Consider the following 15,990-nt stretch of genomic DNA (forward strand, 5'->3'; position numbering starts at 1 on the left):
ATCATGTTTTTCAAATAAATAAGATAGAGCCATAAATTAAATCAAACATGGTATTATTAATAACAAAGTCTCACACAGATGAAGCGATATGGGCCCAAATAGCAAGTAGGGTTTGTATTGCAGCTGAGGAATACTGAACTTTGTGGATCTACCACTTTGGAAGCTAGCTTGCTCTTTGTCTCAAAGGCAAATGTTTGTTACCTTGTTCTTCAAGATTACTCACTGAAAATCCACACTTGAGAAATATGCCAAGTAAAGACCTGACAGAACCTTGCATTTTAGGCACAATAAGTTATGCAGAAACATAAATGATCCATGAAGGAATGTCTCTCCCCAATCTGTTTATATGAAATAAACAGATTCCCTATAGCGTAGATAGATAGATGATAGGTAGATAACAAATGACATATATATTATTGATTCAAGAAATCAATTGTGTATTAAGTAATTTTATTTTATTTTTTTCAATGTGGAAACAAATTCTACCAACTAGTCAGTGAGAAACTAATTTGTTATCATATTTTTACTCATTGAGTTCATGCTATACTCCACAGTAGAAATAGAAAAAAGAGATGAAATTTTTTTCCCTGGTCAGGCAGTTGGGAGACAATATGTACTTGCTTTTTAACATTGCAAATTTTTATAGCTAAATTAGTGTTGTCATTGGCATTAATCATATTATTTTCCCTTTCTTCCTGAATAATCTTGGAATTGCTTTCAGAGTCAGATATGAGCAACCTCCCTCCCCGCCCCCCTGCACAGTATTACTCGCTTTTTGTCAGCACACATTATTTTAAATTAGATAACCTCTAAATGCCTGATTACCTGTATTATATACCAGTATTGTCTTATAATCTCTCCAAAAAAATGTCCCAAGAAAATTTAATTTGTATTACCTATGACTTGTGTTTGATAACATAATTTAGAAGTTGAATTCCAGAGATATTTTGAAGAGGCTATATTAATGAAGAGTATATTGTCTTTAACGTATCTATAGCATGGTAATACTTAAGGATGTGTACATAATCTCTGATGTTTTAAAATGTCATCCATATTATATTCAAACATTAAAGAGATTTTAAAAAGCAATATGATAACATTTTATGATGCAAATTAGGTAGCTGATTTGCACATTATTTCAGAACAGGAAATTTAGCTGGAGATATTCAAAACTCTGGTCAGTTATAACCTAAAGTTATGCCTTTTACTCTTAGAATTTTATACCTGGAAGGACTTATGAAAATCACAGCTTACATTTATATACTTTCAGAAGAATAAACTAGAGTGTAAAGCAGTCTCTTTACATTAAGGTAGTAAATTAGAAGCAAATCTGAAAACAAGTTCTTTTATTTTCTAACCTGGAGCTTTACCTAAGGATGAAATTTGGTTAATTTGTAAAAATTGATCAAAATCTCTACCTGCAGAAACAGGGAAATACAGATTTAATGAGATTTTTAATTAAAATCATATAATACTAATAATATTGGATAATATTTATTGAGAGTTTACTACATATTAAACACTATTCTAAGTGATTTATATATAAAATCCTTATTTAATCTGTATAGTAAATATATATTGTACTTTTTATTACATTTTCAAATTAGTAATGAGAGACCCAGAGATTTAATTTTCACAAGATTAACCATGTAATAAATGACAGAACCATAATTGTATGCAAGTAGTGAGATTTCAGAGCTAGTTTTCAACCATTAAAGCATGTATTAAACCACAATCTAAGACACAGCAAAATGTAAGAAAAATAGAATATGAGAAAGAGAAATTAATTTTACACTCGTTATGCACATAATGTCTGATTCATTCTAACAAAGGAAGAGGAGGTGAATAAAAATTGAATCCTACAAGTTGGTCCCTCTGGCAAAACTCCTACATACTGAAACTGTTCCTAAATATGGTAGATACAAATGAGGAGATGTGACTAGAAAAATGTGGGAGTAGATCAAAAATAATTTGTCCAAAATACATCATTTATCTTTGGGATTCTCAAAGAAATGATTAAGAACCATGATGTAAAGGTTAATAGGTGATCATAAAAATAGAATTATACAATAGGATAATAATGATCCTAAACCGATTCATGTTTTGTTACACATCAAAGCCTAGATAATTACAAGCGTCCCTTTGACCAGTGCTAGAAGAAATTACTAAGTGCTCTTTCCAGTGAAAAATATGTCATTCTCACCAAGCACATTAAACTAATTTTTCATCTTTAAATAAGCTCTTGTGCCTACCTTCTAATTCCCAACTATTTGTATTGGTCAGAAGCATGATGAAATGTTACTGAGAAATGCTGCATCATTTCTAATGACCAAGTCAAACATTTCTTCAGACTTTTCTCTTGCCTCCACTGCCTGGAGCTTCCCCTTTGCCTCCATCAGTAACTCTCTTGTACACGTCATTTGGGGAAAACAATTCCAGTTATCTAAATCATATCGTAGATATCAGATGCTTTTAGCTTGGCCTGATGCTGACTATGGTGTCAGCTTGGAAAAATCACTTATCTTCTTTCATTTAGTTGTGTAAAAAGAGATAAAAACTTTAGTTATTGAGTGTAATGATTGGCTAATGCCTCTAAAGCACTAAAGAAGTTCTAAAATATACTGGATGATGGAGGAATCGAAATTTGTCAATGCAGCAATTCAATTCTCCACCAGCTCTTGAGGCTATAAATATAGAATTACAGATCTCATTAGTTTCTAGCATTTGGTGTTTCCAGGAGTTAATGTTTTACTTACATAAAAACTATTAAGAGTAAGTCATGCATTTACATGTCTGTCAATAGTTTTATTGGAAGATTCTTTTTTAAAAATTATTTAAATTAGTTTCAAGTATACAGTACATTGATTAGACATCTATATAGTTCCTAAAACGATCCCCCCAATTATTCCTTCCCTCCCTTGGACCTCCACCTAGCCATCATATTAATGCTAACTGTGTTCACTCTTCTGTGCTCCCTTAAAACTGTATTTGCATTTGAGGCATAAAATGAATTTGGATTTTACTATAAAGTTATATGGGATAATCTTTGTAAAACAGTGTTTAGAAAAGATAGCTAAATTAGAGAACTGCACACTGCTATGAGATTGTCTACTTTATTATTATTGAAGAAGATATATTCAGAAAATCTCAAATATTATTTTTTAAATTTTCTTTAACAAAACAAATGTTGCTTAATTCACATAGAAAACATTTTTAACATCCTTAGTCAAGTGGCAAGTGAATATTAGCAAATGGAGGTGTGAGATTTTTATACATTTGAACATTGGAATACTTTATTTAAGGATTATTGTTAATTTACAGACATAACATGGAATATGGTCACTTTTAGATTGCTGGGAATAAAGTATTTTGATACTGTACCGTAAAGAGTTATAAACATTATGATGCACACCTTAATGCAGCATAACCTGCAATATGTTGTCATGCAAAACTGCAGAAATTTTTTTAAAGAAAATTATTTTTTAAATGCCACTTTTTTATGCTCTTACTGATAGAGAACACAGGAAATATTGACTGTGCTATGTTAATTTCTCATTTCACCATTTTCTCTCAGACCTATGTTTCTCTTAATTTTAGTTTCTTGAATTATTCTGTTTTATACAAACTATATAGGCCCAAAATGACCTTAAAGTTGTTTCAATAATATGCTATTTCTTAATAGAAATATTTAACTTACTCCAGTATTTATGCCTTTTTCTTTTTGTTTAAATTATGATGCCATTAAATCCTTACACTTACACAGTTACCATATCTGTACATTTTCCAATGTAGAATATTCACTACTCAAAAGGCATCCTTCTAGTCTACCAGGATTCATACATGTTAATTAGCTTAGAATTAATTAACCCTTTTATTAATGATATATTTGCTAAGACCTTTTATACTGTATTTTAAGAGAATTCATATGTATTTTGGTATCTTTTATTTTTATCATTAAATTTTGTGAAAACGTAGGCTACATATAGAATGTAATTTCAATATTTTCTAAACACAAGTTATAAAGTATCAGAATATTTCCTTAAATAAGTACTTCTGAATTTAATAAAATAAAAAACAGTAAGTTATTTACTGGGAAAAAAGTTTATTTAATTTACCTGCGGAGATAGAAAAAACATGATTGCTTTCTAAGAGTTGAGGATACAGGGAGGAGGGATGAATAGGCGGAGCACAGGTAAATTTTAGGGCAGTGAAACTATTCTGTATGATACTGCAATAGTGCACACATGTCATTATACATTTGTAAAAACCCATATAATGTACAAGATGAAGAGTGAATCCTAACGTAAAGTATGGGCCTTAGTTAATAATAGTGTATCAATATTGGCTTATTAATTCTAACAAATGCATCACTCAAATGAAAGATGTTAATACTAGGAGGAATGGGGGGTGGGGCAGGCTGTGGCAGTATGTGGGAACTTTCTTTACTTTTCACTAAATTTTTTTCTGTAAACCTAAAACTACCCCCAAAAATAAAATCTATTGATTTTTTTAAAAACCTAATTTAGATTCAACAAGAAACATTGGCAAGAGAAAGACTTTTGGCTTCATTGAGATGTAAATTTTCTAACAATATGCCTGAGGATCATTTAAATTATCTGTGCTTTGGTTTGATCATCTATAAATGAGATTAATAGTAACTACCTTAAACATTTATTGTAAATGCTGTTAGATGATACCCATAAACCAACTAGCATAGTACTGTTGCTAAGCATGTTCTTAACAATTAATAGATAGTATCATATCACATATAGATACATGTTCATTCATTTAATAAATATTTGGTTAGTGCTTTCTGTACAGCAGGCACCATTTCACATGCTGAAAAAAGTGAGGAGAGAGAGTTGAAATCCCTGTTCTCATAAGTATGACTTTTAGCTAACGGGTCTTTTGTAATCTTTCATTTCTAAATAGATAAAACTCTTTCTTAAAACACCTAAAGGAATTTTTGGTTCTTGCATTGAACACTGACTGATAGATACAGAATGGAAGTTTATGTAAATTCAAATCAAGAGAGCTATTTTGCATTCCAACTCTGTAAATAAGTGGTGTGATACTTACAAATATGTAAATGTGTGCGTTTAGGTTTATTCCTATCTAAATGGGAATTGTAATGTGTTCTTCCTGTCTTATAAAGCTATAGGGTTAATTTGTAAATGATAATGTCATATAATGTTACAGCATTATTACCATAACTTTGCATGTGTTACATAGTCTAATTTGTTAGTTGGTCTGCTAGAAAATAAATATGAAAGCATTGTTAGAGGGTATGTACATTGCAATCTAGGGAGTTCTAGCATCTCTACAATAAGATATATAGATATACATGTGTCGTTTAAAACTTCATCGGCGTTATACAACAATTTTCAAATTTGCAGACATTTTTAACTATGTTCTGGGCAAAAAGCTGGGAGAAAATGTCAAAAATTCTGATATAAAAAGCAAAACTAAAAAAAATGAATTACAGTTACACACTGCTTAATGAAGGTGATACATTCTGAGAAATACATCTTTAGATAATTTTTGTCATTGTGTAACATCATAGGGTATAGTTACACAAAACTAGATTGTATGACCTACGATGTATCTAGGCTCTGTGTTATAGCTTGTTGCTCTTAGGCTACAAACCTGTACAGCATGTTACTAGGCAAAACAACACAAGATTAATTCAAGCACAAGAGAAAATAATGCAATTAGAGAGGCAGTAAATAATAGATATAAAGCTAGTGTCAGTGTTACACAGCACACTTTTATAACAAAGTTTTATTTTTACAGTTAAAAAGTACATTCTAAAATACTGATAAAAGTATAGTATAGTAACTACATAAACCAGTAACAGTTGTTTATTATCATTATCAAATATTATGTACCATATATTGTATATGCTGTACTTTTATACAGCCGGCAGTGCGGGAAGTTTATTTACACTAATATCACCGCAAACACATGAGTAATGCATTGTGCTATGATGTTATGACAGCTATGATGTTACTAGGTGATAGGATTTTTCAATTCCATTCTAATATTTTGGGCCCCCCATTGTATATGTGGTCCCTTGTTGACCAAAACGTCCTTGTGTTGTGCATCAGGGGTCCTAACCCCCAGGCCATGGACTGGTACCAGTCCCTGGCCTGTTAGGAACCAGGCCGCACAGCAGGAGATGAGCAGCAGGTGAGCTAAGATTCATCTGTATTTGCAGCCACTCACCAGCAATAGCATCACTGCCTCAGCTTCACCTCAGGTCATCAGACATTAGATTCTAATAGGAGCACCAGTCCCTGGTACTGAAAAAGTTAGGGACTGCTGCTGTGCATGACTATATTTAGCCTCTGGCTTTTTTTTTTTTTAATATTGCGCAAAAGAACTAAATTAATAGATTTCTATATATCATACAGAAGGTTTGTAAGTAGTCTTAATAGTTCAAAGCCAGACTGTATCTCCAAAGCAGGAACAATATTTAATGCTCTTTTTGTCAGTGAGAACTAGAGTGAGATTTAACAAGAATTGAATATCAGCATTGAGACTTGAAATATGGGCTACTGGCACTTGACAATAGAGCTACTATTGTCTGGATTAGGGAAGTATACAGTATAACTTGAGTGGTTTGATAACAGAGAATTAAAAAAAATAGTGGTGACAAAATTCTCATATTCTTATAGATATACTGATATATTTATATACAATGTGATAAATATGTAATTACATATATGTATATATATATAATATGTATACATAATATTCAAAATACATATAATCATTTTGAGCTTGCCTCTCAACAACATGGCAAAGTGGAGATGAGATTAATCTTCACTCCTTTTTTTCTCACATATTTCTCTGCTGAACTTTTATGTCTTCTGTGCTACTTTACAATGGCGGTAATTTTTGCTTATTTCATAATATAATTGCCCCCATTTGTGATATTGGAAATGTGGAGGGTGATTAGAAGACATATACATAGAAGTGTTTCAGATGCTAAATACTGAATTCTGATAATGCACTTTCAGAGAAAAAGAAAAACAGAAACGGCTAATTAGCCAGATACATTTTGATTCATGAATAGCAGGTCTAATTTTTAGGTGTATCAGGACGCACCTAAATACATGTATATATGCAATCCTGCCCTCAATGTCAAAAATACAACTTATATAACTCTCAACCCTACTATTAGGTCAAGTTCTGTTCTAAACTCTTTACTAATATTGACTCATTTAGCACTCACCACAACTCCATGAAGTTAAATTTATTGTTCAGTTGTTTAAAAGAGGAAACTGAAGTATAGTAGGTTAAATGACTTACCTGAGGTCATATAAAGGAAGTAAATGGTGGGTTAGAATTTAAAAAGAATTGACTGGCTTCAGAGCCTATACTCTTAACTTCTCTGCTATGTTGTCACTCATTGGGAGAATCATTTTATTCAGATTCTAATGTTTGAATTATGATGAAAAAAAGAAAAAGTTTGTGCTTCGTGGAATACAAGCATAAACAGCTTATGTTGTTTCATTATGACACATTTTGCCATCATAGAAAATATTCCCTTAGAAAATTTTACTTTGTCTTTTAGTGTTCTAATACTGTATAGATAAGGTATAGATAATGTTCTAGTATTGTATAGATAAGGACTACATTGAGATAATTTGCCATTTTTGTCTGAGATTTAAATTTTTTTTCCCATTGTATATTTCTTAGAATATCTTCATAATAAGTTTTCTTTCTTCCTTCTTTCCTTTCCTTTTTTTCCTTTCTTTTCTTTTCTTTTCTTTTCTTTTCCTTTTCTTTCCTTCTTTCTTTCTTTCATTCTTTCTTTCCTTTCATTCTTTCTTTCTTTCTTTCTTTCTTTTCCTTCTTTTTTTTCTTTTTTTTCTTTTTTTTTTTTCTTTTTTTTCCTTCCTTCCTTCCTTCCTTCCTTTTTCTTCCTTCCTTTTTCCTTCCTTCCTTCCTTCCTTCCTTCCTTCCTTCCTTCCTTCCTTCCTTCTTCCTTCCTTCCTTCCTTCCTTCTCTTCTCTCTCTTTCCTTTCCTTTTTCCTTTTCCTTTCTTTTCTTTCTTTTCTCCCTTTCCCTTTCCCTCCCTCCCTTCCTTCCTTTCTTTCATTTTTTTCTTTACTTTCTTTTTTTTTTCTTTTTAATGTTTCCAGCTTAGTTAAAGCCACTGTTGCTGTAGAGGTGAGGACTTAGTCTTAACTGTTTGGACACAGTTCTATAGTATAAATAGACCTTACACTTTCCCAATCTACAATGAATAGTTTAATTACTTTAATAATACTTAAATTTAAGTATCTGTAGTGAAATTGTATTATCTTCTTTATTATGATTACTATTGATATTAGTATTTATTAAAATGTGTACCAGGCTGTCATTAGATTAAGGGCAAGCCTGCAACAATTTACACTTCCTTCTTTGATATGTCCAAAAATTTTACAAGTAAATTCCTCAAATTTTAAGTAGACAACTCAAGTTTCCAGGTATTAATTGCTCTCAAAATTGGGAATATTTGACATGCAGAGTTTGGAAAGATGGTTGTAGTGCACTCGAGAACTCAAGAAACTTACTACAAAATTAGAGATTTTTAAACTACATGAATCTATTGGAAAATACAAATATTGGACTATTCATAAAGTGCTTTGGACTAGGCATCACAATTGTTGATTTGGAAGTTATTTCTATATTCAATTGGTTAAGTGCATTGCTATTTTCAGTAGTTCCATGAGAAATAAAAAAATACTACTTATGTTTTTGAAATATTCCACATCATGGTTTATATTAAAAAGCAATGAAATGTTTGTGTTACAATTATATAGCATTCAGTTTTGAAGCTGTACATATAGTAGTCAATGGGGAAATTTGCTCAAATTCCGAATAGTAATATATGGTAAATTATATAAGGGATTTGTCATTTAAAATTTTTGCTTTCTAGATATTACAAGCTAAGATTGGGTTATCTGGATTATATCAAAATACAAATAGAGACATTGCAAAAGTGAAAAAACAACTTTTTAATAAATTGTAATAAACCCTGTTGACTATGGGCCGAGTATAATATTCTAATTCTATGTGATTTTATTAGTATTTGATAAACAATTGAAGTAAGTATTTCTTTGAAAGATATTTTCCTTTAAATGATAGCTACACTAAAGAAAGTATTTTATGTAGAGAAAAATGAAAATGAAAATTTTGTTTATTTCATATGGAGTTATTCAACTTGATTTCATGTACATCTATATACTAATTGTTATAAGTAAGGTAATGTTGCTCTTGAATATTTCTAGGTACTCTGTATCATTGAGTGCCATATTGCTATGATGTATAACTGTAGCCCGAATTTCATTTTTTCACTCCTGTAATGAACTAGCCATGATCAATATAGTGTTGATTTTATTTGAATACTTCCATGCAATTCTCTTTTGATTTATGATTACAAGTTATAATTTAATATAGATTTTCAAAAAACATATATTCTAGGAACTTCGTAATGAAAGATTCTGTTCGATTTTATTTGTAGAAAACTAACCTATTGTAATGCTAAACAAAATTAAGGCATTCTACTTTAAAACTTCATAGAGAAGTATTATTTTGATAATCATAAATATTATGGAAGTTAGGCATATTTATAATTAAATAAAAGTTATTTATATATTATAATTTAAAAATTAGATTTTTGGCATAAGATAAAAATAGAAATCTAGAACACACTGTTTTTGTACATACATGTTAAACAAGTTTTTACACTGAAAATAAAAAGATGTGTTACTATATACTCATTCTCTGAAACAGATTGTTATTGATATCTTTAGTTCTGCTTACTCATTAGAGATGGGATTTTTCATTTGGATAAAGTATTTCAAGCATTTGTAATACCAATAATCTGTATATAGAGTTATCACTTTTCTCTTTGCTTTTCCCCTTTAAAGTAACATTATAATTTTTAGTTTATAAAGTATAAACATTCAAAAATGTCAATATTGAACAGTAAAGATCAACTAAAATAACATTTCTTAAACCTTGTTTTTTATTTTTATATTTACTTCTCTATCCAATGTTAAATATGTATGTGTATATGTATGTACATACACAAAGGCACATTATTATTAAGAAGCATAATGTATCATAAACACTGAATTGTCACTTAAAAAATGTTCTAGATATGTACATCATGACAACAGATACGTCATTGTGTTTAAGCAATTGCTTATTTAATAATTGCTATCGATATACTATAATGAATTTAAGAAATCTAACATCTTTATCATGTGGGCTTTTTGTACTTTTTATCATTATTTATTTGTCATTGGGATAAACCTTATTTTATATACATTTCTCACATGTGTGATAGTTTTAGAATAAATTTATAAATGTGGAATCAATGAGTCAAATAATAGTCTCACTTTAAATTTTGTATGTGGGACCAAAATAAATTTAAAAGGTGTAGAAATCCTCACACATGACTAATGCTGGACATTACCAGTATTTTATTTGCTAACACATTTATGAATATATTCAGTTATCATATTAAAACAACATAGCCAGCTGTTATTCAGTTAATATTGCTTTGATGAGAAGCAACAATTATTATATTTTCATATTATTCTTGGAATTTCTCATTTTCTGACATGCTTCCAAGTTAATTTTTCATTTATTCACTTAAATGCTCATTATTTTCTTATGCTGGTAAATTGTGTTTTAAAATTTTATTTTGATGCATAAATAAAATATTGTACATAGCATAAAAAAGCATTTATTCCGGAAAATTAAAATAATATTTAGTCATATTTGTAGATAAATGTGAGGATTACTTTGCATTCTTGTCCAATTCTCTTCATTCCCTCCATCTATAGCAGTGGAGTTTTTTTTTGTTTGTCTAATCTCTATCATAATTTTAAACCTATTAAATATAAAACTGTATTTGCTGAGAGTGTTACGTACTATAACAAACAACAATTTTGTTGTTTTTAACACAACAAAATTTTGTTTTTTACTCACATTACAGTCCAATATGGATTGTTGAGGGTCTCTACTCAACTTACAGGAATAGAGAAGCTCCTTCTAGCAAATATTGCTGTCATCCCTAAAGTCATCAAAATCTTCCACCAAATCCTCTGCATTGGCCAGAGGCCAGGGTAAATCGAGTCGTGGGGAAAGTCAAAGACTGGACTGGAAGTTATATACAGTCATTTTGGTACACATTCAAAAGTCAGTCCACAGTAGCTTAGCACTACTTTGAATAAAGTAGATTAGGTTAAACAAAAAAAAAAGGAAGAAGGAAAGATTAAAGATTTTGAATTTGGTGACTATCAACCTAATCTGCCATTAATATACATTTTGAATAAGCTCGAGGGAACTAGTTACTTTTAACATTAATTACACCTTATGCAAATCAGAAAATAGTGTATTGTTGACAAGAAAGAAGTAGAATTTATATCCCCTCTTATCCATTGTTTCAATTACTCATGGGTCAACTATGGTTTGAAAATATTAAATGGAAAATTTTAGAAGTAAACAATTCATAAGTTTTAAATTGCACTGTGTTCTGAATAACACGATGAAATCTGCCGCAGTCCAGCTCTGTCCTGTCCAGGATGTGAAGACCACTTAGTCAAGTATGTCTATGTAGTATCCACTTCCTGCCAGCTACTCACTTAATAATCATTTTGATTATCAGATACACTGTTGCCTTCCTCCAGTGCTTGTGTTCAGGTAGCCCTTATTTTCCTTAATAATGGTCCCAAGGTGCAAGAATAGTGATGCTGGCAATTTGGATGTTCCAAAGAGTAGCTGTAAAGTGCTTCCTTTAAGTAAAAAGGTAAGAACAATATAATAAGATATTTTGAGAGAGCAGGAAAGAGACCACATTTACAAAACTTTTATTGCAGTATATTGTTATTATTCTATTTTATCATTAGTTATTGTTAATGTCTTATCGTGCGGTATTTATAAATTAAACTTTATCACAGGTATTTATGTATAGAAAAAAAATGGAAAAAAAAAAGGTATATATAGGGTCCAGTACAAGCTGAGGTTTTAGGCATCCACTGGAGTTTTGGAACATATCCTCCATGAATAAGGAGAGACAACTGTATTTTGATTGTGTGTATATGTGTGTGTTTCATATCTGGAGGGATGGTGAGCAAATTTAAGAAAGTCTGAAATTTCTAAAGAACTAAGGTCATTAGTATAGACTAGTTATTCTTCCTCCTCTTTATTGTTGTTATTTACTTATTATGTTACTTAGGATCTCTTAGCTCTTTAGTCACCCCTCATTGCCAAATCTTTGTTGCTTCTATTTAGAATTACTGTTTATTTCAAATTTAGCTTTTTATTATATCTCAGTTACTATTATGTCTCAGTTACTGTTTGACTTCTAAAAGGAAACTTTTGGCCACTTTGGCTATATAAAATTTTCTTGTTATTCCCATGGCACCTTTTTTTCCTTTTCTCAGAGTCATTATTCTTCTAGTTATTGGATATAGAATGGTTTTTATCCTAAGCCCTATGAAAGCAAAGACCAGATGAGTCTCTCTCTTTGCTGTATCACCAGTGACCAGGTAGTGTGTTGAACACTAATTAACATTTGGTTGAATTATAACATTCAGTAAATTAAATTGTATTGGCTTGAAAGATCAGCTATGTATACATATATATATATAAAAAATCTGTTGGCTGTTTAATAAAGATATATACTGATATTCTACAAGCTACCCATACAAGGAAAATTGCTATTCTTTCAGCTGTTTTCTGCTTTTAGTAATCATTTATCATGTTTGTAAACTAACAGAAAAAGGGTAATGATAGAAATAGGCAGGAAACTTATTCTTTAGGATATACTATAGGTGAAAAAATGAGAGAATAAGGAGATATTAAAAATAGAAGTTAAAAAGTTATAAATAATTTTTAAAAAATTATTCTTGTCATTCTTAAATTTAATCCATAATGTGATTTAGGTACAGTATTGTGCTAGAACTAGTTTGTATTGGCTCACAAGACCTGACTATTTGTAGGAATATTCTGAGCCAAGTATTAAACACAATCATTATAAAAATGAAATTACATAAATTTGCAATTGCTACTGAGACTAAAAAATATTTTAATAAATTTAATTTGTAGAATATGAGCAATAGATGAACAATAAATCACATAAAAGATACTTATTTGATGACAATAAATTTATTGGGAAAAGGGGGTTAGTCCACTGGGAGGCAACTCCATTTGTCAAATCATGGTTGAATTGCAATGATACGTTGGCTAGAGATATAGTTTGGTGAAATTCAACAAAAGCAGTTTGTAGGAATCAATTAGCTCTATGGAATTTACAATAGAGAGCATTGTATACATCAACCATCCTTTGTATCAGTAAAATTTATAATAAACTTTGAACGTAAACATATGCACACTTTTTTTTCCCTAGAAAGCTAGGTGAGCATTTATCAACACTCCATTTTTTTCAACATTCTACCTTTATACTTCCTCATACCCTTAATTTTTTCTTCTTTTTACAAAGATGTTTGGTTTAAAGTTACTGACCTCGAGTTTGTTATTGTCATTTGGGAATTTTTGCTCTAATACATAGACTGAACAACCATAGAGACTTAGATACCCATACACTGTTCTTTAACACTCTATAATTAGCAGAAAGTTGCTAATAAAAAAATTTTAAATTATCTGATACAGATAAAATATACCTGTGAATATGCATACCTTTAATAGTCAATTTAAGACTTTTGGATATTTGCAACTAAATTTTTTGGAAATGGTTTAACCAGTGGGTATAGATAGAGAAAAAAATCATGCCTTCTTATGAGAGATACATATGTTCATCTATGCATATGTTTTGAAGAAGACCAATAAATATTGAATAGCATTGCATTTCATATTTGGTAGGGAATGATGAAAGGTATTAAAATATTTTTGAATTGTAAAATGCTTAGATTATAAAACCTTAAGAAAATACCCATTTTTGCCATCATTTGTGAGACAATGAAATATGAAGATTATGCTTTGAATTATCATGGAGAAGTTCTACTCAACACATGTAAAAGAAATTTCTTAAGGTGCAAAAAAAATAAAATGAGATTAACACTTGACTCCTCACAAAAAAATGAAGAGCACTGTAAATGATAAGTATGTAGGCAAAAATATATTTTTTTCTTTCATTTCTTCATAGTATATATGACTGATTATGACCAAAATTGAATCATTTTATTGTGAGGTATAAAATGCGTGTATATTTATATACATGTAAAAACTATTGAATGAAAGATGTAGAAGAGGTTAAATAGACCTATAGAGCACGAAAGTTTTAAATTTTCCATAAACTGGTAAATATTAACTCTAAAGGAAATATGAAAAATTTGGAATGCTTATTATAATCTAAATAAACCACTAAAATAGTAGCGCAAAGACATATAGCTAACTACTAACAAAGAAGTCAAAATTTAATTATAAAAATAAAAAAAAAATCTAATCCAAAGAGGACAAGAAATGAGGAACATAGAAAAAGAAAATAGAGGGATAAACAGAATATCAATAATAAAATGGTAGACCAAAAGCCAAGCAGATTTAAAATTATGTAATAATAAAGACAGAAATTGAATAATTTATCAAAAGCGGGGTCTAGATCTGTACTGTTTAAAGAGAGGCACTTTATATACAGAGATCGAAGTTATGCAGATGTAAGCCAAGGAATACCAAACATTGCTGGCAACCATTTAAGAGATAGGACAGAGAATATGGCCAGCCGACACCTTGATTTGGACTTGTGTAACTGCTTAAGAATACATTTCTGTTGTTTTAAGCTAGCCAGTTTGTAGGAGTTCATTATAGTGGTCCTAGGAAATTAATACATCATTAAGATCAAAAATAAGACAAGATTGTCCATTCTCACCAATTTTACTTAACACAGTACTCAAAGTTTTTGGCAGAACATTTAGGCAAGGAAATAGTAAATAAAAAGCATTCAATTTGGGAAGGAAGAAATGAAACTGCTTCTAATTTTATGCAATATAATCCTAAAAATTTTAAAAACAATTTGCAAAAAAAAAAGGCATTAGAACTAATAAGTGAATCCAGCAAATTTGTGGGCTATAAAATCAATACATAAATATAAGTTTTATTTTCATACGCTAGCAGTGAACAATTTGAAAAGGAAATTAAGAAAATGATTCCATTTAAAATATCCACAAAAGAAATAAAATATCTAGGAATAAGTTTAACCAAAGAACTGCAAGGCTTGTACACTAAAAAAATGCAATACATTCCTGAAAGACATTTAAGAAAATCTGATAAATGAAATGATATGCTCAGGAATTGGAGAACTTTACCCAATTTTACCCAAAATATTCTACAGATTTAATGCAAATCCTATTAATATTCTAATGGCTTTTTTTTTTCAAAATTGAAAAAGCTGATACTCAGATTTATAAAACTGAAAGGGACCTCAAATAGGCAAAAGAAGACATGAAAAATTAAGAACAAATTTGGAAGAGTCACACATTCTGATTCTAAAAGTTTCTACAAAGCCAGAATAATCAAAACGGTGGGGCACTGTCATAAGAATAGACACACAAATCAATGGAATAGGATCAAGAGTACAGAAATAAACTCATACGTCTGTAGTCAATTGATTTTTGACAAAATGCCAACACCATTGAATGGGAAAAGAATAGATCAGTGAATAGACAACTTGACATCTACCTGTAAAAGAATGAAGTTGGGCCTAATTTCAGATTATGTACAAAATTAACTAAAAAAAGAATCGATTTAAATATAGGCGATAAAATCTAAGACTTAGAAGAAAGTCTTAGATAATTCTAAGGATAATTCTATGTGACCTTGGATTTAGCAAGAGCCTTAGATATGACACCAAAGCACAACCAACAAAAGAGAAAATAGCTAAACCGGACTTACAATTTAAAATGTTTGTGCGTCAATCAACACTATCAAGAGAAGACGACCCACAGAAAGAGAGAACATGTTTGTGTATCT

The sequence above is a fragment of the Pteropus medius genome, unplaced genomic scaffold (assembly GCF_902729225.1).
Source record: "Pteropus medius unplaced genomic scaffold, Ma_sr-lr_union100, whole genome shotgun sequence".
Classification (NCBI taxonomy): domain Eukaryota; kingdom Metazoa; phylum Chordata; class Mammalia; order Chiroptera; family Pteropodidae; genus Pteropus; species Pteropus medius.